Genomic DNA, 25,289 nt, shown 5'->3' on the forward strand with positions numbered 1-25,289 from the left:
GAATTGTCCTTTGTGGTCTAATGCTATGTCCTCCAGGCCCATTTGGGCAGCATGGAGTCATTCCTGAGACACTAGACAGTGGCATCCTGGTTGTTCCAAGGAAAAAGTCCCACCCTTTGAAATGGTGAAGGGATGTCTTGCCCACTAGACCCTGAGTGGCAGTGCAGCCTTGCCAATCACCTTTGAGATGTTCCTCTCTCTCTTTTTTTTTTTTTTTTTAAGAAAAACTCATATTCACAGCCAGATTTGCTCTATTGTCTCATCATGTGGAACCCCAAAAGACCTCTTCCACCTTTTATTCTTCCTGTTATTCCTGTTTCATTGAGTTCTAACTGACAGTGTTTCTAATGTGTATAATCCCATTTTTATTCTTGCTTTTGCTTAGGTGGCTGTTTAAATTTGTGCTTTACACCATACTAATTTTATCAAGTGGTGGCTCAGGCATACCCTTGTACTTTGAGAATAAGTTTTCTTATTTTTATTAATTTATTTCAATATGTATAGGCTGAGAATTTTCCAAATTGAGTTATAGGTCCTTTAAAAAACAACAAGGCCAAACAGAGCACAAATTTATTAAAAGTGAAAGTGAAAGTACACTATAAAAGACAGCAGAGCAGGCAGAGAGAGAGAAGCTCTGTGTTTCTTTTTGCTCAATCTCTCTTTCTCTTTTTTTGCATTTTAAGTTTTGAGGAGAAATCCCTAAAAATCTCAATTATTCAATTTCATTGCTTACAATTTCTACTTTCTACAAAACATCGGAACACAATTCAGCCAAGTTCTTTCCATTTTATAACAAGGGGTTATTTTTGTTTTATAAATAAAATAAATAAGTTCATCATTACTATCTGAGACCTCACAAAAATGACCTTTAATGTCCACAACGTCCTTGAGCATTGTTTTCATGCTATGTGTTTTCTGTAATAAGATGGAGGCTTTCCCTGGAGCACTCTCCTCTTTTTGAGTTCTCACCTTTAATTCAATTGTGTTGTTCCATACAGTCTTATTACAACAATCTAGGTTTTTTCTAGCATTCACATCCAAACTCCTTCAACCTCTACTCATTACCCAGTTCCAAAGTCACTTTCTCATTTTTGGTATTTATTACAGAAGTGCCTGCTTCTTGGTACCACAATATGCATTAACCTTCTCAGGTTGCCCTAGTGAAATACCACAAACTGGGTAGCTTAAACAAATTTATTTTTTCACAGTTCTGGGTGCTGGAATTCCCAGAACAAGTCCAGGAGGTTTGGTTGCTGGTAAGGGCTCTTTTCCTGGCTTGTAGATAGCAGTCCTGATGGGCTGTTTTCTTTATTTCCTCCCTCCCTCCCTTCCTTCTTCTTCTTTTTTTTTTTTTTTTTTTTGAGTTGGTCTAAATAAATTGCCCAGGCAGGCTGGCTTCAAACTTTCAGTCCTCCTGCCTCAGCTTTCTATGTAGCTGGGATTATGGGTGTGCATAACTACACCCAGCTCAGATTATTGCCTTCCTGTGTGGTCCTCACATGGCCTTTCCTTAGTGCATGTGCCTAATTGATGGAGGTTTGGGGAAGGACTGAGATCACCAATGACTCTTCTTAATAGACTCCAGTCCTGTAAGATCAGGGCCCACCCTCATGACCCAACATAACCTTAATAATTTCCTTTTTCCAAATACAGCCACAGTGGGGGTTAGGGCTTCAACATGAATTTTAAGAGTACACCATTCAGATCATAATAGTTATTTTTAGTTACAGTAGTCACTTCAAATCCGCCCACTCTACTGCAGTTACCTTAGTACAGATTACCATAGCATGACTTGAGCTATTGCAATAGCTTCCTAACTAGGATCTTTGAATTAGTTCTATATCCTTCATAGCCTTCTACAAAACAAAACAAAAAACAAAAACCATCTTGCGTTTTTTTTAAATATATATATTTTTTAGTGGTTGATAGACCTTTTATTTTATTTATATGTGGTGACTGAGAATCGAACCCAGTGCTTCACACATGCCAGGCAAGCACTCTACTACTGAGCCACAAACCCAGCCCACCATCTTGTGTTTTTGTGATTGACATTTTCTTTTCTTTTTTTTTTTTTTCCCTATATGGATTTATTTATTTAGGCACTGGGGATTTAACCCATGGGCACTTTAGTACTGAGTTACATCACCAGTCTTTTTTTAACTTTTTATTTTGAGATGGGGACTTGCTTAGCTGCTGAGATTGCCCTCAAACTTGCACCTCCTGCCTCATCCTTTCTAGTTGATAGGCCTGCACCACCACACCCAACTTCCATATGGTTTTAAATCCTAAACCATAGTATCTCTTCATTTTTGCCTTACAAAATGGTATGGAATTGTATGGTATATATTGTATGGTTTTGGTTATTTCATTCTGAGGTGTGGACACTTATTTGTGTTGCTTTTGGTTGTAGTTTATTTTTATGGTGGTGGTGTATAAATGTGAATTTATTCATCCACCTACTATTGATGGACATTTGGGTGTTTCTGGCTTTGAGCTATTACAAATAATGCTGCTATGAACATTCTTGTGCCTGTCTCTTGAGAAATATATGCATGTTTTTCTTTTGTGTCTATACATAAGAGTAGAGCTAGATCATAGGATGGTCCTTGTGCATGTTCAGTCTATGAGTTAATACTTAACCAATAGCTCAAAGTGGTTTTACCAATTTATTTTTCTGTCTATAACAGTTTGAGAGTTCTCTGCTTCATTTCCTTACCAATGCTTAGTTATCTTTACTTTAGTTATCCCGGTTTGTAAACAACTTTTCACATCTTCCTCCTCACCCCACCACTTCAAAATGTCGTTTATTTTGCAATCTTATAGATTTGGGGTAGAGTGGGACCTCAGTTTTGGAAAGGAGAGTATCTTTCTTGGGTGAGGCCATTAGAACCAAAGCTCACATCTGTCCTGTTTAGTACATACACATAGTACAGACATGATTTCAGTGTTCTGTTACCACATTGGATGCATGCTTTCACTTAGATTTCAGTTCACTGACTCTAGAGAAGTTTGTTCTTTCTTATTTTCTTTTTTTTTAAATAAGTACTTAAGTCAGGCATGTGGTGCATGCCTATAATCCCAGTGACTTGAGAGGCTGACAAGTTTGAGGCCAACTTCAGCAATTTAGCGAGACCCTGTCTCAAAAAAATAAAAAGGATTGGGGATATAATGCTCAGTGGTAGAAGACCACCACCCATGGCTTCAGTCCCCAGTGACAACAGCAACAACAAAAACAATATGTACTTTAAAATTTTTTATCCAGCATTCTCAGCTCAAGCCATGGCTTAAATAACTCATTTTGGTCTTATTTCTGAAAGCATATTTTTGGTTTTAATTTAACTTTTTTTTAGTTCGTTCTCTTAGTTTCTTTGTCAGTCTTAATCTTTTTCTTTCATGCTGTTGATTTTCCTCAGGTCTTTCAAGATTTTGTACATAATACTAGAAAGTAAGAATGTGACTAGCATGGGTTGGGGCCAAGGAGAAAAATAGAAATATTGCCTAATTTTTGGTGACTAATCAAATTATAACCTAATATTTGGTACTGTGTTTATCAGGTAATCCTCTGTTGCAAATTTGTTCATTCAAATGCTTATCGAGGGCCTCCCAAGAGCAAGGGACAGTAATTAGGTGTTTGGGCTATAATAGTAAACTGGGCAGGTAGAGTTTACATGGCAACACAGACTTAACCATGTCATTATCTAATTATAATTTTAATAAATATTGTAAAGGAGAAGTATGGTCTAGGACTCCTTAGGTTGAAATTTCTTGAAGAGTAATAAGTGAGAATTAGCTAGGAAAAGGGAAGTGCTGGGGGCAAGAATCCTAGGAGGGAGGGACAACACACAAACACATACACATTCTCAAGAGGACTTTTTCTTTAGGCTTTACTTATTTATTTCAGGATGAGATGTGCAGCTAAGTGTCTTTATCCTTTATTTAATTGACCAGGAACCTGTTAACAAGGACATTTGATAGATCAAGGTTTTAGCTTTTCCATTATAGCAGTTTCAAGATGATGTTGGAAATGGAAATTGGACTGATGAGCTACAGTATCTGCTATAGATGATTAGATTTCAAAAGAGGAGAGAATGTAAGATTTGTTAGGGTACAAGGAAAATGTAAAGGAAGAAATCCTCATGAAGAGAATGCAGGGATACTAAATCAACCCCAAAGCTCATATCCAATCTGCTCAAGAAGAAAATAGAAGCCAGGCAAGACGGCACACACCTGTATTCCTAGCTACTCGAGAGGCTGAGGCAGAAGAAGCTGGAGCCCAGGAGCTTGAGGCCATCATGGGAAATAAAGTGAGACCCTATCTCAAAGGAGCAAAAAGAGAAAGAGGAATCACTTTTTTCCTATATGTAGAATAAGAAAAAAGGAGAATATTTGAGATTTTAATAGTTTTTTAAAAAATATTTCTAGTTGTGGATGGTCACAATACTTTTTTTTTTTTTTTTTCCCATTCTTTTTTGTTTTTAATTTTGAGACAGGGTCTTGCCAAATTTCTGAGGCTGGTCTCAAACTTGCTATTCTCCTGCCTCAGCCTTTTAAATCACTGGGATTACAGGAGTGCATCACTATGCCCAACTTTTTGCCCCCGACTTTTTTTTTTTTTAAATCCAAAATCTGTTTATTGGGATGTTTTCCCACTCATCTTGACTCAGGCTGTTTTTAATGCTGCTTCCTCCCGAAGAAACATGCTTCTGTAAGTCTTGCTTTTCCTCCTGTAGGCTGGCAGAGGACAGTGGAGCAGCCAACACACAAAACTGTGCGTGGCTAAAAACTGTGGTTATTTTATAGCATCCAGGGCATTTCACATCCATGAAATAGGAATTGGGGCTCTGTACCAGGCGCTTCTTGTGTTTCCTCTTCTCTTCTGGAGAGGGGTGAAGGAGTCTTTTGCAAGAGGCATGTTCTCATGGGGAGATCATCACCACCAGAAAGATCCACCCAACACTTTTTTAAATTTTGTTTTTGAAACAGAGTCTTGTCAAGCTGCCCAGACTGGTCTTGAACTTTCAATCCTCCTGGGTTACATTCCCAAGTAGTTGAGATTATAGGCATGCACCACTGGCCAGCTCACATTTCTTTCTTTTTTTTTTTTTTATTTATTTTTATTGTAAACAAATGGGAAACATGTTGTTTCTGTTTGTACATGGAGTAACAGCATACCATTTGCATATTCATAAATTTACATAGAGTAATGATGTTTGATTCAATCCATTATTTTTTCCTTCCCCCCACCCCTCCCACCTCTCTTTTCCCTCTATACAGTCCCTCCTTCCTCCATTCTTGTCCCACTCCCACCCCCCATTAAGAGTCATCATCCACTTATCAGTGAGATCATTCCTCTTTTGGATTTTTGAGATTGGCTTATCTCACTTAACATGATATTCTCCAATTTCATCCTTTTGCCTGCAAATTCCATAATTTTATTATTCTTTATGGCTGAGTAATATTCCATTGTATATATATACCACAGTTTCTTTATCCATTCATCAATTGAAGGGCATCTAGGTTGGTTCCATAGTCTGGCTATTGTGAATTGAGCAACTATGAACATTGATGTGGCTGTATCTCTGTAGTGTGCTGATTTTAAGTCCTTTGGGTATAGGCTGAGGAGTGAGATAGCTGGGTCAAATGGTAGGTCCATTCCAAGTTTTCTAAGGAATCTCCACACTGCTTTCCAGAGTGGCTGCACTAATTTGCAACCCCACCAGCAATGTATGAGTGTACCTTTTTCCCCACATCCTCTCCAACACCTATTGTTGCTTGTATTCTTGATAATCGCCATTCTAATTGGGGTGAGATGGAATCTTAGTGTAGTTTTGATTTGCATTTCTCTTATTACTAAAGATGTTGAACATTTTTTCATGTATCTGTTGATGTATCTGTTGATAAAGACAAAAGATTATAACAGACATGTTAGACTTTTAGTTAAGAATTTTAATATATTTTAATTTTTTTCTCATGACTTGCTGGTTTATTTTCACAGATTATTTTCTAATATCTTCTTACTTTTGAATATATCTTCAAGTTCATTTGCTGTGTTCACATTACTAGAGTTTCTAAATCAATGAAGAAGAAAACAATTCCTGTATTTGCATATTCAAAATCATTATAGTGAAGGTAATAGATTTACAGATTTTGCAATGTATTTATTAGTTGGCAAGAAGACATAGGCAAACTATCTGATGGCGTTAATGGAAGCTCATGTAATTCAACACCCCTTGATTATTTGAGAAATAAAGAAGAATAGAGTGACTTTATTAGTATCCTATGTGTAAAATTTTTGAATTAGTATGCAAGTTATATTCCTTCTAGGCATGCTGGATCAAATTTACTTACAGTATACAAACATGAAAGCTATAGAGCAAGCAGTTACTTTCATTTAAACTTATGAAAATAAAGGGTATTCCTTTACACATGATTGATGAAAAATTGAATATTTGCAAATCGACATCTTAAACAAAATTTTATTTCTATGTATTCTTTGATATGAAAAGTTCAATTCTAGGATCTTATTATGAAATGCCTCTATTTAGTCATAGACTAGTGTACATGAAAACAATTCTTGTAGCTTTCTTTTAGTGAATTATAAAGAAGCAGATTAAATTAAATAAGAAGTAATAAGAAAATCGTTTATTGTTATACAACATGGTGCAATAATTTTGAAGAATGAGTTTCATGTTTATGTACTTGCGAAGTATTATCTAAAGTACTCTTAGGAACACTCACTTTTAGAAATCCCTATCTAAGCCAAGACATAAACAACATTAATCATACTTAAAATTTTGGAGAGGAAATTATGATGATTTGAGTGTTTTCTGAAGAAGATTAACCCTAAGGTCATAATGTGCAAGAAATGTTTTACGAACCACATTAGGACCATTGGCAGAAAAATATGAGCCAGGGCCCAAAGAATGTCATTTCTACAACAGATTCACATGATGCATCAGCCCAAATTCTAAAAGCTCAAGTCAATCAATGCCCAAAGTTAATGCAGTAAGGTCTGTGTGTGTGTGTGTGTGTGTGTGTGTGTGTGTGTGTGTGTGTGTGGTACAGAGGAGTAATTCACTCTTACAAAGGCAACAAATTGAGTGACATAAGTATATTTTTTCTTCATTACATATGATGTAGATAAATAAACATGTATAATTGTTGGCCATTTATTTCTTTTTTGGAGAAATGTCCATTCAGAATTTTGCTTATTTTTTTAATCAGGATGTTTATTCCACTACTGAGCTTTATGAGATCATTCTATATTGTGGATATTAGTACCTTATCAAATATATGGCTTGCAAATATTTTTTTATAATTCCAGTATAGTAGGAGGTATTCAAATTAACCTAGCAGTTTGTGTTCATCTCTCACTTTTACAGTTATATCAGGATTATTCTAGTTACAATTGAGACATACAAAATGGTATGTGAGAATGAGGACTGTCCTGAGATATCTGTTTCATATATTAGGTAGTCATTTCTTTCAGCCTCCATGAATCAAGTTTGGTTTTATTTATTTATTTATTTATTTATTTATTTATTTATTTATTTTTTAAGAACCCAGGGGTGCTTAACCCCTGAGCTACACACCCTGCCCTTTATATATATATATAAAATAATATAAATATATAATATTTATATATAATATATCATATAATCATATAATATGATATATGATATATAATGTATAATACAGAGTATATATTATAATATAATATATAATATAAATATATAAATATCCATAATACATATTTTACATATAAATACATATTTTATATATATAATATATGTATTTTTTAAATTCAGAGATAGGGTCTAGCTGAGTTGCTTAGGGCCTCATTAAATTGCTGAGGCTGACTTTTTAAATATTTTTTCATTTGTAGATGTACACAATTCCTTTTATTTATTTATTTATTTTTATGTGGTGAAGATCAAACCCAGTGCTCACACATGCTAGGCTGGTGCTCTACCACTGAGGCCCAGTCCCCTGAGGCTGGCTTCAAACTCATGATCCTCCTGCCTCAACTTCCCAAACCTCTGGGACACGCATCACCTCTTGCATGAGATTCAACCTATCTAATACTCATCTCTTTAAGAAGTTCAGTAAGCCGATTACTTTTTAGTTGGGATTTCTGCTGAGTTCAAAAGTCCTGAACCTCCCATAACATTCCTACGTCCAGGACTATTCCAATGGCATAGATATATAATCTCAGGACCTGCTAATTGACAAGTTCAGGTAAGGGGTATAAATCTTGCCACCTTAGGTGATTTTAACAATGATTAAGGGATGTTCTAAGAGTGATTGGTGCTTGTTATGATATATACCAATTGATGTTTTTTCTAATTAATCTTGAATATGACAAAAAGAAGACTAAAACTGGAGTCTCACTGGTAGGAATTCTAATATACATATTAAAGGCAAAGTTGATGTTTGGACAATAAAGAGACAGTCATGGAATTCTCCTTAAATGGGAATAGCAAGATTTAACACATTACACCAGTGATTAGAAAGGGAAAAATCAGTAAGAGTTCATGGAAGGTAATCCAGTATGCTGAGAAATATTATATAACTTGAAAAGTAAAGATTGTACAGGAAAAGGAAAGTCAGTAGCAGACTTCACTAGAATGGTTGATGATACCATTGCCCCTAGTCAAGCTGAGCAGACTTTTTTTTACCAACATGTTTACAGAAAAACTAGAGCAAACATTTGGTCTTTAAAGATTCCACTAAGTCAGAACACCAATGGCTTTTCCAGATTATTCATATATAAATGGCTGAAGATTGAAAATAATTAAGAAGGTCAACAGTTAATTTTAAATCTCTCTCTCTCTCTCTCTCTCCCTCTCTCTCTCTCTCTCTCTCTCTCACACACACACACACACACACACTACAGACCTAATTATTTTTAGAAATACAGGGAAGAGTTGAGTTACTTAAGGTTAACTTAGGTCTTAGATGTGCAGTAATTTCAAAAATATTGGGAATTCAATGCAAACAGTTTCTTATGAAATTTACTTCCCTCAAAAATGATCTTAAAAAAAAACTTAACAAATCAGGAAAAGTTTTGAATGGTTTATTGTCTCTACAGGGGGATTAATTGACTCTAAGAGAGAGACTACATGACTGTTGAGGATTGTGAAGTATATTACTATACCTGAATCAAAGCCCTCAGTATTGTCTTTACATATTTAGAGAAATTTTTCTTTTAAACTTTAAGAATACAATGGAAAATAGGACACACAATTACCCTGTAGGTCAACATTAATTTTCCTGATACATCCTTCTTTTCTTCCATGGTACAGAATAATTTTCCAATGTCTTTTAGGACTAGTTTTCCCACTGTTCTTCTGTTTACCATTATCTATCAACATCTTTATTCAAGAAACTTCTGTCTTTGGTGCTTGATGGATTGCATGGAAATATCCCATTTTTCCATCTGTAAGACTATTAATTTGAGTTTTATTCTAGTTTTGTTTCAATACTTTTATCAAAATTTTCAATGAGGAATTTGAGTTTTGTCTGGCAAAGAGGCTATTTTCATTCTGTTTTTATGTATTACTACCATAATTTTGGCTTAGGACTCAGTATGAAGAGAATTCAGGTCCTATCTCTTTCAATGTCTACTCCTAAATACTTTTAAAAGGTGCTTGCTCAAGAAATTGTTTCTAGAATTTCCAATGGATTCTTTCTTTGTTTTAGAATTAGATAAGAATTCAATAAATTTTCATAGGAAATCTTTTCGGTGTAGCCTCCAAAATATTGCCCCCTCTGTGTACAGCTTTCCTAAGTTCTTCTGATTTTTGGAAAATTTAGGATCACTCAGTTACCTCTGGATTATTCTGACTCTATCAATATTTTCAGCATCTAATTTTCTTACTAACTCATGAGCATTTATATAGACCTGGGAGTGCTAAAATATATGGTGTTAGAAATATTCTACATGTCTCTGCAAATTTTTCTATTCCTTGTTTAGACTTGAATGGTTTATCACAATGATTGTTAGCTCAGACTAAGATGTGATCAAAAAATAAGAAGCTTGTTTATTGCTGAAGGATATTTAACTTTTAGAATTTCAGGCTGGACAAGAGTTAAGAAAAGCATGTCAGGAAAAGGTGTTAAAGGCCAAGAGTACTGAACAAACAACAGGGAAAATTAAAGCGTAGGGTAAATGGCCATTAAGTTCAAGTTGTAATAGGAATTTCACCTCCTTTCTACTCTAAGACTCCTCTCAAAATAATAATTTTGTGTAAAAATTTCACAGTGAAGTCCCTGTAATTTTAAGTTATTCATGGTGATATGTTTTTTTGAATGACAGTCATGTAAATAGACTGATAATGAAAAACATGTGAGATAGGGATCCAACCTGTGAAAGACACAATGAAATCATGAGAATCAGGCAGCAGTTGGTAGTCTTGCTTTTTACAGATTATTTCTAAAGTCTTCAAATGAATGGTTAATTTTTTTAAATCTCAGAGTCAATAATCTGATTTTTTTGGTTAAACACACTGTTTTATTTAACTTTTTCACTGCTATGACCAAAGGACCTGACAAGAAAAATTTTAGAGAAGGAAAAGTTTATTTGGCTCATGGTTTCTGAGGTTTCAGTCAATAAATGTGACGCCATACCTCTGGGCCCAAGGGGAGGCATAGCATCACTGCATAAAACCACAAAAGCATGCCCCCAGGGAACTATTCCTCCTGTCACACCCTACCAGCCTACATTTACCATGCAGTTAATCCCTATCCATGGATTAATGCACTGATTAGGTTAAACTTGTCATAACCCAATCATTTCACCTCTAAACTTTTTTTGCATTGTGTTATACGTGAGTTTTTCTGGGGACACCTCATATATAAAACACCACATGTAAGCTTTTTCTATGAGAATCTCGTAAACTAAACAAGGTTAGAGATACCAGTCTGAAGAGGAAATTTCTAAACTCATTTGCTCTAGGAATCAATTCCTCAGGATCAATGTTAAACTTTTTTCTTGATAAAACATCCCCTATACACTCATAAATGATAAGGACAAAGTCAATGACCAATTTAGTAAAAAGACCGATTTCCATCAAGCATTAAAAATTTTTTAAAATAACCAGGTTATATCATCTATTCTAAAGTAGGTCCTATTTACTAGAAGACAGAATAAAATTAGCATTTGGAAGCTTGACAAGAACATATTATAGTTCAGATTCAACTCAATACTTGTCATTTCAGTTAAAGAGATTCTGGAATCCATAGGGATTGGCCAGTGAAGCATGATGTTTCCAAGTCTTAGACCACATCAGACAGGGAATTTCAAGTATAACTCAGTAACACTTATTATTTATTGATCTCTTCATCAGATAGTCTATTCATAAAACACATCTAAATCTATTAAAATATATTACAATTGAGCATTCCACTTTGAACCTAAGTGGTTTTTCATAGGGATCAGAGTAGAACATTTATAGATTCTGAACTCAAGTGATTTAAGGAAGATCTTTAAAAGCCAGGAGCTAATTGGGACTGGGAAAAGTTCATGATATAATAGTTTAGAATTGGTGGATATAGTGAGATTAAAAAAATAAATGATCATTTGATAAGTGTACTGTTTGCTCAGATGAACATGCTATTGTCTCCAATAAATTTATCTGTATGAAATTCATCTGAAAAGACAATGAAATTATTTGTTGTTTACAACAAATTACTGGATGAAAGTTTACTAGAATCAATAATTATGTTATTGTCATGAACCTTAACCTGAGTCATATTGACTTACCAAGCAGCTTATTTCCACTATCTTTATCTTACATAAAATTACTAGTAGTTAATACTCACATGACAGTTATTATATACCAGATATTATTTTATATCTGTGTAACTTAATTTTTACAGTACTTTTGTGAGGTAGATACTCATATTATTCTCTTTTTATGAGACACAAAGACTAAGTAACTTTCCAAAAATAAAGCAAGGGGGAGTCATGGGTTGCAATTCAAATCCCAATAAACTACTATCAAAAAATGAGTTTTAAATCATTGCATTGTTATGCCACTAACACATTAATTATTTCATTTAGGTTTTGAAGATAATAGGGAACCTACATTGACTATACGGAATAGAAGATATATACTATAGAAATATAGTATATATATAGGGAAGATAATAGGGAACCTACATTGACGATACGGAGAAATAATTCTTAATCTGTCAATTTGAAATCAGTGTAACAACTGGGATAGTTGGTTAAAGCTTATGAACTTTCTGCTCTTCAACCAAAATTTAAGAATGACATTTTATATTATTGGGGAATTTTGAACAGTGTCATCATGGATCTAGTACAAGAAACTAGAATAATAGAATGAGGTATGATCCTATAAAGAGGGCAGAGAAGAGAACATTTTTGAAAGGAAGAGTTTAAACAAATACTCAATATTGTATATATGCCAGAATCTTCTGAAAGTACTAAAATATGTCTTACTTGAACAAAGTAAACCTACTAGTGTCCATGTGGGAATAGTAGTAGGTATCAGAGTATTTCAGTTACCAATAGTCTTGAAATGATTTAGTGGAAACTAATTGATGTGGCTGAAAGGGAGAATTTAAATGATATATTCATATTTTTCTCTTATTTAAAATTATGTTGGCATATTTCATCTTTTCAACAATGTTTTTTATAAGATTGAACAATGATTTATAGAAATTAAAACAAATGGATATCTAATTTCCTATTGTGAGCTGTAGGACACTTCAAATACCTTTGGAGGTCCAAAATAAATTGTACTATATTGTTCTGGGAAATGCTAGTATTTTTAAGGTGACTATAGATGAAGAGTATTGCTTTAGGAGATTCTTAAAAATAGGGATTTTTTTTTAAAGAATTTGCTTGATGTGAACACAGTAGTGAAAATAATGATTCGTTATATTTCAAAGTCAATTAGTATATGTGTATTTCTCCAAGCGGGAGAAGAGAATATGTTATTTAAAATGTTGAGACATTGTAGTATACCAAAGAGAAAATTTAATATTGGTGTAAGATAGTTTAACATCTATGTATTTATTTTTACTACATTTTGACCCCAAATTATTCTTTTAAATCATCTTCCCGCTGGCTAGTTTGTTTTTAATGTGTTTCTTTCCTGTTATAATTCATAAATGTTTGTTTAATCCCATAATGCCCAAAGCAGCCATATATTAAAAGCAACTGATATGACACTTTTAATTTCTAGATTAACATTCTTTTTATTTGATTTAGTGTATCTTGTTTTTGTGCAGATGCAGTACAAATGCCTTAATTCAATATGGATGCAAATTTACTCCTGGTGCCTGTTTAAGTTTGTGTGTACATGTTATTTTTTTCCCTTTAGTATTCAGATAATTTAATGTTCACTACATTTGTTGAAAACAATTTTGGGGGCAGGTGGCTCAGTGGTAGAGTATGTGCTTATCACATATAAGCCTCTTGTTTGATCTCCAATATCACAAAAAATTAAAATAAAAAAATATAAAACCCAAAAAAATTTGAAGACTTATGTTAGCTTTTCCTAAACAGATATTTTGAATTTTCTTTAATGTGAATTTAAGTGTACCATCTAGTAAAAGCTGGATGCTTCAAGTAGATTCACGTTGTATTAACAAAACATATATAGCAATGTAATTTGTTAAAAATCACATAATTGAAAAAGTGCTGATATTTCCTGAAAGAAATTCTAGGAAGATTCTGTTCTCATAGGAAGTTGATGAAGCAAGCAAGCTAACCTTTTCTTACAACAAAACATTTAGTATAGCGTATTGCTTTTGTATAGTGTCCATGGCCATCTGTAAGTATCTCATTTAATTTCCTTAAAATCACAATTGTGGATTTTTTTTTTTTTTTTCAGGAAACTCATTGATTTATTTTTCTTTGGGGAATGTTAGAGTTATTGGGTATGGAATGTGTTACCCTGTGTTGTTAGATTTCTTATGTCCCTACACTTGTATTTGTGCATAAGGCATATCAATTGCATGTACTAATTTTAATGAGTGGTTTTCATAGCAGAAATATTTCTCCCAGGATACCTCCTGGGGTGAGGGTTATGTGGATTATGTTGGCTTTGGTTCAAGGTAGGTACTTAAGTGTATGGTCTTTGTAATTTCTAGTTTTGTGTAGTGTCCATGGGAATTCATAATCAATGTTGGGTTAACCGAAGGATGTTTCAGTGCCCCGGGGTTCCACCAATATCTGGGATGTTATTCTCTTAGATGGGGCAAGATGGCTGGCATCTCTGTGAATACTATGGATGCATGTCAGTTTGGGGACCTGTCAATTTCTATAGGTACCCTTGGAGTGGACTATTCTTGCAGTCCACCTGACAGTTTTACAGGACTCCAGGCAGGAAAGATCTCAAAATGGAGCTATGCAGCAGGAACTTGGGTTGGAGTAGTGCTGAGACTGAGCTCAGACTCAGGAAGCAGGGTTCAAGTTTCCACAGCTGAAAGAAGAGGGGAAGCATTGTTGAGGTATTAGTAATTCTTTATTCAGATAATGCAATAGCTCCTACCCAGTTCTCAGCTCTAGTTTCAACCCCCACCAGTTCCACTGAGCCCCCAAATCGTTTTCAGAGGTCATTTTTTCATATTCAGGCCAGATAAAAGCACACTGTCAACAGGTAAATTAGTGGGCATATGCCCACAAATAAATGTTTATGACCTTGAGTACAGACACTGAATCAGAGTGTTATGACCTTGGCTACACACTAAAAACATAGCCCACCAGAAACTTTGACAAACAAGCCTTGCTATAGTCATTTTGGGCCTGCCCAACAGTTGGGAAAGTTGCAAAGGTGAACTGGACTCTCAACAATGCATAGGACTGGTAGCCTTACTGCTCCCCAAAGTATGCTCAGGGTCTATGAGGTCTGGGGGCTTCTCTAGTTCTAAGTACTTCACAGATTTGTGGCATTAATGGGGACCTCTGGAGACCTCCATCTTAATTTCTCCCCAGGGAGCAGAGTCCTTCTTGGTTCAGGATTGATTTTTGGAGACAGGTAGGTAGATATTGTGTGCTTAGTTCCCTACTTTATAAGGCCGTGTGTGTCTCCATACTCAGAGATGTCTCTGTTACATCCCCACTGTGCTCCGACACTTCTTCAACACTCCATTTTTCTTTGTTCTGGGCCCTTTGTTTACATGTGGAGGAAACATTGCCAGGCACCTCTAGTCATCCATATTTCCAATTTCCTATTTGTAAATTCATAAACCTACCTTCTAAATAATCCAGAGATAAAGAAGTCATAATCAGAGGATAATAGTGATTGAATAACAACAATAATAAAATTTCAAACTTTTAGGATCTACTTCTAGACTTTTTGGAGGGCAATTTATAATATCCATTTAAAATAATGGATATGTGCATGTATATGTGGGTTTGTGTACACAGGAGGCTATGTCTAAAAATCAAAAAAAGTGATAAAGAGCCGAAAATACTGAAATAGCACAGCTACAAAGACAATGATTAGCTCTTTGATCAATCTGTCACAAAAATGATCAAGAAAAGAAACAGTAAAATAAATAATATTGAAACTCATATGAGACATTATAAAATAATTAGTGGTTTTTAAAGCTAATTTAAGAATATATGACAATAACTTGAAATATTGGTGAATTGACACACATCCTGAAAAACATTAATTTTAAATATCAAGCATGGCAAAATAAAAACTCCAATTTTTAGAAACAGCAATTATAGTTGCCTTACACAGAAAACCCCAGGCTCAAATAATTTTATGGAAGCAATGCAAGAAATATGTAAAAATTATTATGTTAGTCTAACTCTAAATTTCACAGGAAAATTCTGCCACCAAACCCAGTTTGGAAGTATGAGAAAGAAGAATCACAGGGCAGTCTTACACACATAGAGATAGAAAGTTTCCTAATAAATCATTAATAAACTGAGTTGAGCAATGGAAATAAATTAATAATACATTCTAGACCAAATTTGATTTATTTTGGGAGCACGGGTCATTTAATTATAAAACATTCTATTACCATAATTTTTCACATTCAACTAATAAAGAGAAAAAAGTTATTCCTTATATTAGTAGTTATACTAAATGTATTTAAAATATTTAAATGTATTTAAAATATTTAAAATGTATGTGAAATCATTACTCAAAAAATACCCCTCCACCCCCTGGAGGCAGAAGATGTAAAGGTTGGTCAACAGGTAAAATGTTACACATAGGAGGAAAAAGTTTTGGTGTTCTGTGTATTAGTGGGGTGAATATAGTTAAAAATAATAAAATGATATGTCTAAAAAACAATTCCAAAAGTATATTTGAATACACTCACCATAAAGAAAAATTTAAGGTGATAGCTATGCTATTTACAGTGACTTGATCATTATTCTATGTATACGTTGATCAAAACATCATATTGTACCTCATAAATATGTATAAATACTGTGTCAATCCAAATAAATTTTAAAAGTACACTGAAGTGCAAAAAATTAGTTTAATTTAGAAATTCACACACAAATTTTCTTAAGATAGAAAACAACTTTCTTAAGTGAATAACATATAAACAAAAGCCAAAATCACCATAATGTTTAATAATAAGTCAATATAATTAGTTTCATAATCAGGGAGAAGAAAAGGCTATTATCTTTTACCACTTTCAGTCAACATTTTGTTAGAATCTTGACAAGTACATTAAGGCCAAAACCATAAAGTCATTTGGCTCTAAAAGGAGTCAGTACTGAATTGCAGATATGACTTCCTTCTTTACTTTTCACTTTTATTAACTTATTAATTGTTAACTGTACAAGTTAATAGGTTTCATTCTGACATTTCCATATGCATATAGTGTATCTTGATCATGTGCACCTTCCTTTCTACCACTCTCTCTTCCCTCTTTCCCCCAAGTACCAGCGGCCCCTCCCCCATCCATTTCTTAAGTTCTCCTACTTCCAGGTCATCTTTGTTGTTTTTTCTTTTTTAGTTTCCATATATGAGAGAAAACATGATATTTGTATTTCTATTTCCAGCTTATTTAAATTAATATAATGTCGTCCAGTTCCAACAATACTCCTGCAGATGACAGGATTTCATTCTTCTTTATGACTGAATAATAATCCATTTTGTGTGTGTATATATACACATACACACCATATTTTCTTTATCTGTTCATCTGTTCATGGATACCTATGCTGACTTCATATCTTAGCTAATATGAATAGTAACTAAGCTATTTGTTTTGTATACTGAATGCATTTCCTTGGGAGATACCCACAAGTGATGGTGTTGGATCATATAGTAGTTAGGATTTTAGTCTTTTGGGGAATACCCATACTGCTTTATATAGTCACTAAACTAGTTTTTATTCCAACAAACAGTGTGTAAGTGCTCCCCTTCCTGACCCTTCCACATCATTGCCAGCATTTTTTATTTTTAATTTTTTTGTAAAAGCCATTCTGACTGGAGGGAGATGGTTTCTCAATGTGGTTTTGATTTGCCTTTCCCTGACTGCTAAAGATATTAATTTTTTCTCATATATTTTTGGGTATTTGCATTTCTTCTTTTATGAAGGGTCTGGATAGATCTTTTGTCCATGTTTTGATTGGGTTGCTTGTAATTTGTTCAGTTTTTGAGTTCTTTACAATTATGGATATTAATGCTCTGCCTGATGCATCGATGACAAAGATTTTCTCCCATTCAGGAGGTTGTCTCTTGGCTCAGAAGATTGCTTTCATTCCTGTGCAGATTTTTTTTATTTGCTACAATCCAGTTTGTCAATGTTGCTTTGATTTTAAACTATTAGAGTCCCATTTAAAAATTGCTGCTTGAAGCATTTCCCCTATATTTTCTTCTAGTAAATTCAGTTTCAGTCTTTGATCCATTTGGAATTGAATTTTGTACAGGGTAAGGGCATCTTCTATGTATGCTTATCCTATTTTACTGGCACCATTTGTTAGAGGCTGTCTTTTCTAAAATCTAAATTTTTTGACACCTTTGTTGATAATTAGTTGGCTCTTGATACATGGATTCATTTCTGGGTCTTCAGTTCTGTTGGTCTAAGTTTCTGTTTTTCTTTCAAGACCATGCTATTTTATTATTAAGGCTTTATACATGTTTTGAAATCAGGTATTGTGATACCTCTAGTATTATTATTTTTGCTCAGGATTGTATTGGATATTCAGGATCCTTTGTGTTTATATATGAACTTCAGGCTTTTTTTTCAATGATGAAAGTCCTTGATATTTTGATGGGGATTGCATTAAATCTGTACATCACTTTAAGGAGAATGACCATTTTAAGAATATTAATTTTCATAATCCATGAACATCAAAAAGCTTTATATTTTTTAGTGTCTTCTTCAATTTCTTTCTTTAGTGTTTCATAATTTTCTTTGTAGAAAGATCTTTTACCTCCTTAGGTAGGATTATTACTAGGTTTTGTTTTTTTGATACTATTCTAAATGGAATTTTTTTCTCAGTGAGTTCATTATCTGTGTATTGGTGTATAGAAAACTACTGACTTTTGTATGTTTATTTTATAACTGCTATTTTGATGATTACTCATTTTTAACCAGCTCTAAGAGCCTTTTGGTGGAATATATAGAGTTTTTTTTTTTTTTTTTTGGTTGTTGTCTGTTTGTTTGTTTGTACTTGGGATTGAACTCAGGGGTGCTTACCCACTGAGACACACCCCCAATCCCACTTAGAATTTTTGAGACAGGTTCTCACCAAGTTGCTTAGGTCCTCACTATGTTGCTGAGGCTGATCTTGAATTTGCCAACCTCCTGAATTACTTGGGATTATAGGCATGCAACACCACACCCCATTAGTCTTTAGAGTTTTCTAAGCACTGAATCATATTATCTGCAAGTAGAGTTAATTTGACTTCCTCCTTCTGTTGTGTCCATTTAATTTGTTTCACTTGTCTTATTGCTTGGCTAAAATTTTCATTGCTATACTGAATAAGATTTGTGAGAGTGGACACCTTTGTTTAGTTTCTGATCTTAGAGGAAATGTTTTTATTTTTTTCTGAATTCAGCATGATATTGGCTGTGGAATTTTTCACATACAACCTTTATTATGTTAAGGCATGATCATTCTAATATTTATTCAGGGATTTAATCATGAAGAGATATTGAATTTCATTCCAGACTTCTTCTCTTGGGAAGATCATATTATTTTAATCTTTAATTTAGTTATGTGGCATATTACATTTATTGATTACATATGTTGAATTTCCTGTATTCCTGTAATAAAACCAACTTGATCATGATGTATGATCTTCTTAATATATGGTCGAATTTGATTCACATATATTTTATTGAAAATTTTGCACCTATGTTCACCAGGAATATAAGTCTGTAGTTTTATTTATTTATTTTTTTTGTTATGTCTTTGTCAAGTTTTGGTAGCAGGGCAATACTGACTGCCTAAGAATGAGTTTGAAAGGGCTCCTTCTACTTTTATTTAATGAAATCTTTCAAGGAGTATTGAATTGTTTTTCACTAAATTTCTAATGAAATACAACAGTGAGGCCATTTTAGTTCCAATCCTTTCTTGGTTCATAGACTTTTTTAACTACCTCAAACTCATTATTTGTCATTGATCAACTTAATATTTTTACATGCTCTTGGTTCAATTTTGGTAAGATATTTGTGTCCAGGAATTTGTTCATTTCTTTTAGATTTCACAATTTATTAATATATAACTTTTCAAAATATGGTCTTTTCAATCTCTGTGGTATCTATTGTCTCCTTTCCTACCTATTTTTTTTTTTTTTTCCAGACCAGGGATTGAACCCAGGGGTGCTTAACCCCTGAGCCATATCCCAGCCCTTCTTTTATGTTTTATTTTGAGATAGGGTCTTCCTAAATTGCTTAGGGCCTCAGAATGGCTTTCAACTCATGATCCTCCTGTCTCAGCCTTCCTTACCTTCTGGGAATACAGGTGTGCCTCACCATGCCCAGCTCACCTCTACTTTCTAAAATTTCAATCTTTTCTTTCTTTTGGTTTGTCAGTATGGTTTATTTTTTCGAAGAAACAACTCTTTGTTTCATAGATACCTTATATATTCTTTTAGTCTTTTTTTTTTTCTAATTTCTATACTGAGCTTTATTAGTTCTTTACATATACTAATTTGGGTTTTGGTTTGTTGTTTTCCTGAGATACTGTGATATAATTTTAGGTTTTGATATCACTCATGTTTTTATGTAAACACTCATTTCTATGAATTTTCCTCTTAGTACTACTTTTACTGGTTCCCACAGGTTCTTGTATGTTGTTTCCATTTTCATTTCAATCCAGGAATTTCTTAATTTACCCCTGATTTCTTAGTGATTCACTGTTCCTCAAAAATGTGTTGTTTAATTGCCATGTGTTTGTATAATTTCTACAGTTTGTCTTGCTTTTGGTTTCTAAGTTTCATTCTATTGTGACCTGATAAAGTGCTCAAAATTATTATAGTTTAATTTTCTAAGACTTGCTTTATGGGTAATACATGGTTTATTTTCCAAATAAACTTCCATGTGCAATAACAAGTATCTGTGACCCAAAACTGTTGAATAAAATAATACATAAATTATACACAGATGTCAGTTGAGATCATTTGATTCTAAAATATTTTAACTGATTTTTTTATTGTTGTTATTGTTATTGTTATTTTTTGTTGTTTGTTTGGCCTGCGTGATCTATCTATTAGTTAGAGTGGGTTATAGAAGTTACTCAATTTTATTGTACTGAAATGTGTAACTAAAATCTGGCAAAGATTATCTCTGGAGCTTTTTGGACTGTGCACTCTGAGGGTCGGGCTAATATTGTACAGGAGTGTATTCCCAGACACCTCCATGGAGTCACAAAAGAACTGCAGTAGGATGGGGATGACAAGACTCTTTAGGGTTTTGGTGCTCCCAAATTTGACATTCACGTGAAATTATGCAAAACGATTCACCACCTTGGACTCTGATACCTGGACTACCAAACTACCAATTTTAAAGTGAAATTATCTTCTGTCCCCTTTCACTCCCACTTCCTACCACATAGACTTCTCAGCACATTTGTGTTACAATCTCACCACTGAGTCAAACTGACTCTCTAGGTGGTTGTCAACTAAGCCAGGGCAAATGTATCTCCTCAGTGGGGCTGGAGGTAGGAAAATGCAAGGGCAATAGACTCCCAGAAGAGTAATCTTAGACAATATTACCCTTCTCAAGATGGCCCCCCGTTATAGTACCGTGAAAATATTCCGGGAAGTATGGAGATCTTCTCCAAAGCCAGCTCACATGCAAATTCTAGGTCTCCTATCTGTTCAGATTAAATGTCTATGGTGTGTCAAATTCCTTGCTAGTGATGCTCACTAGGACTCTCCTTATTTCTCCTATAGTCCTGACAGGGTGATACTCATCGTCTTCTTGCCATGTGGCAGGTTGTAGGTGCTGGAGCACTCAGTTTCTTTCACTATCCCAAATCTCTGGGTTTCTATATTTAAAGTCAATGTGATTATCACCATAATTATTTTCCTCAATAAGTGAAATTCCTTTTGTATTTGACACATTTTTATATTATAAATGCAATGGATGAATAATTTAGGAGTTCTAAGCATTAGGAAAACAGTAATAACAAGAAAAACAATAATTATAATTTATTTGACCTTTAATATGAAAAGTTTTTACAGTTAAAAGCTTAAAAATAAGAATTTACATAACATGTCTAAAACTATGGAAAGCTTTTACTCATGTAAACTTCACAATAACATCAGAACCTCTAAAATTTGCTTTATAACTTTTTAAACTCTCATGGACCATTGGACAGTATATCAGAATTTCTTCAACAACATGAATAGGTATTTATAATGACTGATTAATTCATTATTTCATAGCACATATGATAGAATCCAAGTAGCCTCTTTCATTTGAAGTGGATTTATTAACATGTGACAGGTGACTTTGGAGGAGCAGGAACTGAGCTTGGATACTACATAGGCAAGATAAAGAGAGTCAGAGAAATCTCTAACTACAATTCTGAATTTTCTAGCACAAACCCCAATGGCGCAACACCCCCTACCCACTTAATATGGTACCTACAATACACTGGGCTAAAAGTTAATTTCTTTACCAGAGTTGACCCCATGGAACCACAGACTTCTTTTGCTGTGTCTGATTCCCCTTTGGTTCATTCATTCCTTTTTTTTTCCCCCAAGAGTTATGAAAGTGTTCTGTTTAGCAGATTACAAAATAAACATTATCTGCAAATGACTCTGGGAAGTATAGTTTTATGTTTTCTTGATTTGACAGTATAAAAGATAAAGACGATAGACTGGATGGTCTAATGTACGGTATCTGTCCTATCTGCAAATTATTTCAAATTATAATGTTTAATAAAATCATATAGTGCTCTCTACTATAAGTTCATTTTGTATCAGTGTATTCTTGTTTGATATTTCTTTATTGGTAGAATCTCTGTAGTAAAATTTCTGAGTCAAAGATCTCCTTTCTAAAATTATTGCTATATTTCCTTTCTAATTTCTTTCTTTCTGTCTTTTAAAGATATAAATTGTAGCCCCACAAAAATCATCTAAAAATTGTCTTCTCATTTTCTAACAAATCCTGGATATTGTTCTTTTAATAAAATGTTTGATGATTTGAAAACCAAAATAACACTGTATTTTCATTAACATTTGTGTTTATAATAAGCCTTAAGGTTTATATCTTTCTAAAATATATTGTATGCTTTTCTATTTAAAGAGTTGTAATAAATTAAATATTATGTTATGAGTTAGGATATTAATATAACTTTTGATTAGTACAGTGTTCTATAAAACAGTATTTGAGCTATTTTACTAACAGAATGAAGATTTTTACCCCAGACAATTATGCTTTGTGAATTCTTCTATCCACTCTAATAATTTTTACTCTTCTCTTTTCATGCATAATAAAAATTTGCCTTCTTTAGTCATTTTCTCTTTTGTTCTTACACTTTCTCTAATTTTATTAGTGTTTTCTAATTCATTTGGGTCTTTCCATAAATGTCTAATTCATAAGCTTGCCAGTACAGACATTTGGAATCTTGGGGATTATAATATAAAGCTGCTCCCCTTATGCTGCAGTCATTTCTCCCCCTCCCATCTCACAACCTAGATTGTCAGTCTGTGAACATCCTAGCTAGCCATTGGTTCATCAGTTAGCCTGCAAGTCTCCTTCTCGGGCATTGGTCTGTTGTTAGCCCCAGGAAATTTCAATGTTTAGGAGAAGTTCCTGCACCATTTCCTCTCTTTTCTTTCTCTCCCAGCCAGGAGCAGATGCTCTGTTCGCCTGCCTAATAAAATCTCTGGTGTGAGTGACCGAGTCTAGAGAGTCTTTCTGGGTGCTGTCGCTGCACGAGACTCAGAGGGGGCACCCCAGAGTGCTTGCTCCCCTGGATTCAAGGGTCTGAGCTGCCTTGGGGCCCGAACTGAGCTGCATTTTCCTTACAAGAATGATATTGATATCATGTCCTGGTTTCTATTTCTATTTATGTTAATTTAAATTTTCCAAGAGACAAACTCCTGATAATAGAAATATTACCAACATTTATGAAGAAAAAAAATCTCACAAAAGAATGACAGTTCCAGCACCATGTTCAAGTAAGTCCATTGAGGAAAGAGAAAATACCGTTAATTCTACAGAAATTCTGAAAAGATTGAATTTTCATTCATTATAATGGTGCTCACTTTTTGAATATTTTAGAGAAAACTGTGTGCACACAATCAGGCACAAAATGGTTGGTTTTTGTTTTTCTTTAGGTTCTTCTCATTCCATAACTTTCAGACCCACCCTGCCTTCAGACTTTTCTCCTTTTGTTGAATTAAACATTAACCTAATTCCATGGACATTAAAACAAAAATAGGGCAATGAACAAACATTGCTAAATTTCTATTTCCCGTATATATTCAAATATAAACTTTTTGTGCCAGGCAATGATAACCCTGTCCTTCTTTTATTTATTTTTATTTTTATTTTTTTGCAGTGTTTGTATCAAGTCCAGGGCCTCATGCATGCTAGACAAGGGCAACACTGTATTTTTTTCCTGATCCCTCTAATAACTACCTTGAGTCATATGTAAACAAAATGTTAATACATTACAGGCCTGTAATCCCAGCAGCTGGGGAAGCTGAGACAGGAGGATCATGAGTTCAAAGTCATCCTCAGCAAAAGATGGGTACTAAGCAACTCTGTGAATTCCTGTCTCTAAATAAAATACAAAAAATATGGCTGGAGATGTGACTCGGTGGTTGAGTGCTCCTGAGTTCAATCCCCAGCACCCCTCCCCCCAAATAAATAAATATTAACACATTCTTTCAAGGTCACAGGATTGTAAACCTACATTATTTCACTTCAATAGGAAAATTTGTTCAATACACTGTAACTCTAAATCTAGCAGATTTGTTTCATATTGAAGTATGTCACATCTTTATAATATGAAATTCCCATGAATAGGTCTTTTATAAGTAATTAAACGCTTATACTTTTTAATTTTTTAATTCACAGTTTGATTGTTTAATGAAAGCTTAGGTATACATAATTGGCTTGTGGCAAAGAATTCTACTTAAGTAGGCAAAGTAGGCTGTAAACAAAAACTTATTAAGAATACCTCTGTTTGAAGAATATAATTTTAAATAGTGATGTTGATGCTGCAGCTTTTATCTTTTGACCTTGTTGAGTATCTTAGTAAAATTCATGATTGAGAATTTCCTCTGAGCCTTATCATTAAGAATAATTAGAAAATAAAATAACAAATTAGTTTTCAGAAACGACATAAATGTAAACTCTTTAACTGCTTTCCATAAATTGTTTCTTGAATAATTTTGTTTTTCTCATGGATACAAAAACATTTCCCTTTCTTACCACTTTATTTTTTAACTATATAACATGAAGAAAAGTTGGTTAAGGTGAAAAAAAAAAGCACTAAATAACACAAAAGGCCTTTTAGGAAGGTTTTAGAATAATAGTGAACAAGATCTTATGTAAAACATTGAGTTTTTTGTTGTTGTTGTTTACCTCCCCCACCCCCCGACAGAATATCAGGGAGGGTAAAATAGTTCCAAGGAAAACAGGTCTAAGTTGGCTCATGATTTCAGTCTGTGATATGCTGTCTCCATTGTTTTAGGCTGTGGGTGGACAGAAACATCATGGTAGAAGCATGTAGGAGAAGAGCTGCTCACCTCATGGTAGCCAGAAGCCAAAGAGAGAGATTAAAAGAGCAGGGAACTGGGGACACAATAAACCCTTCAAAGGCCCCAAAGACCTACTTCCTCCAACTTGGAGGTCTCACCTTCTAA

The 25,289-nt window shown here is 33.9% G+C and overlaps 2 protein-coding genes and 1 pseudogene across 7 annotated transcripts in view; 1 reads left to right on the top strand and 2 right to left on the bottom strand.

Moving 5' to 3' along the window:
• Positions 1 to 25,289, top strand: part of LOC306660181 (protein prenyltransferase alpha subunit repeat-containing protein 1-like) — a 631,547-nt gene that overhangs the window by 347,238 nt on the left and 259,020 nt on the right.
• LOC306660171 (annexin A8-like protein 1) overlaps positions 1 to 25,289 on the bottom strand; it is a 94,648-nt gene that overhangs the window by 24,670 nt on the left and 44,689 nt on the right. The gene's annotated exons all lie outside the window — the stretch shown is intronic.
• LOC306659306 (small ribosomal subunit protein eS27-like) lies at positions 4,672 to 4,912 on the bottom strand (annotated as a pseudogene). Its single transcript has one exon. The product of its transcript is annotated as a small ribosomal subunit protein eS27-like (transcript).

Source organism: Sciurus vulgaris (genome assembly GCF_902686455.1).
Source record: "Sciurus vulgaris genome assembly, chromosome: 4".
NCBI lineage: Eukaryota > Metazoa > Chordata > Mammalia > Rodentia > Sciuridae > Sciurus > Sciurus vulgaris.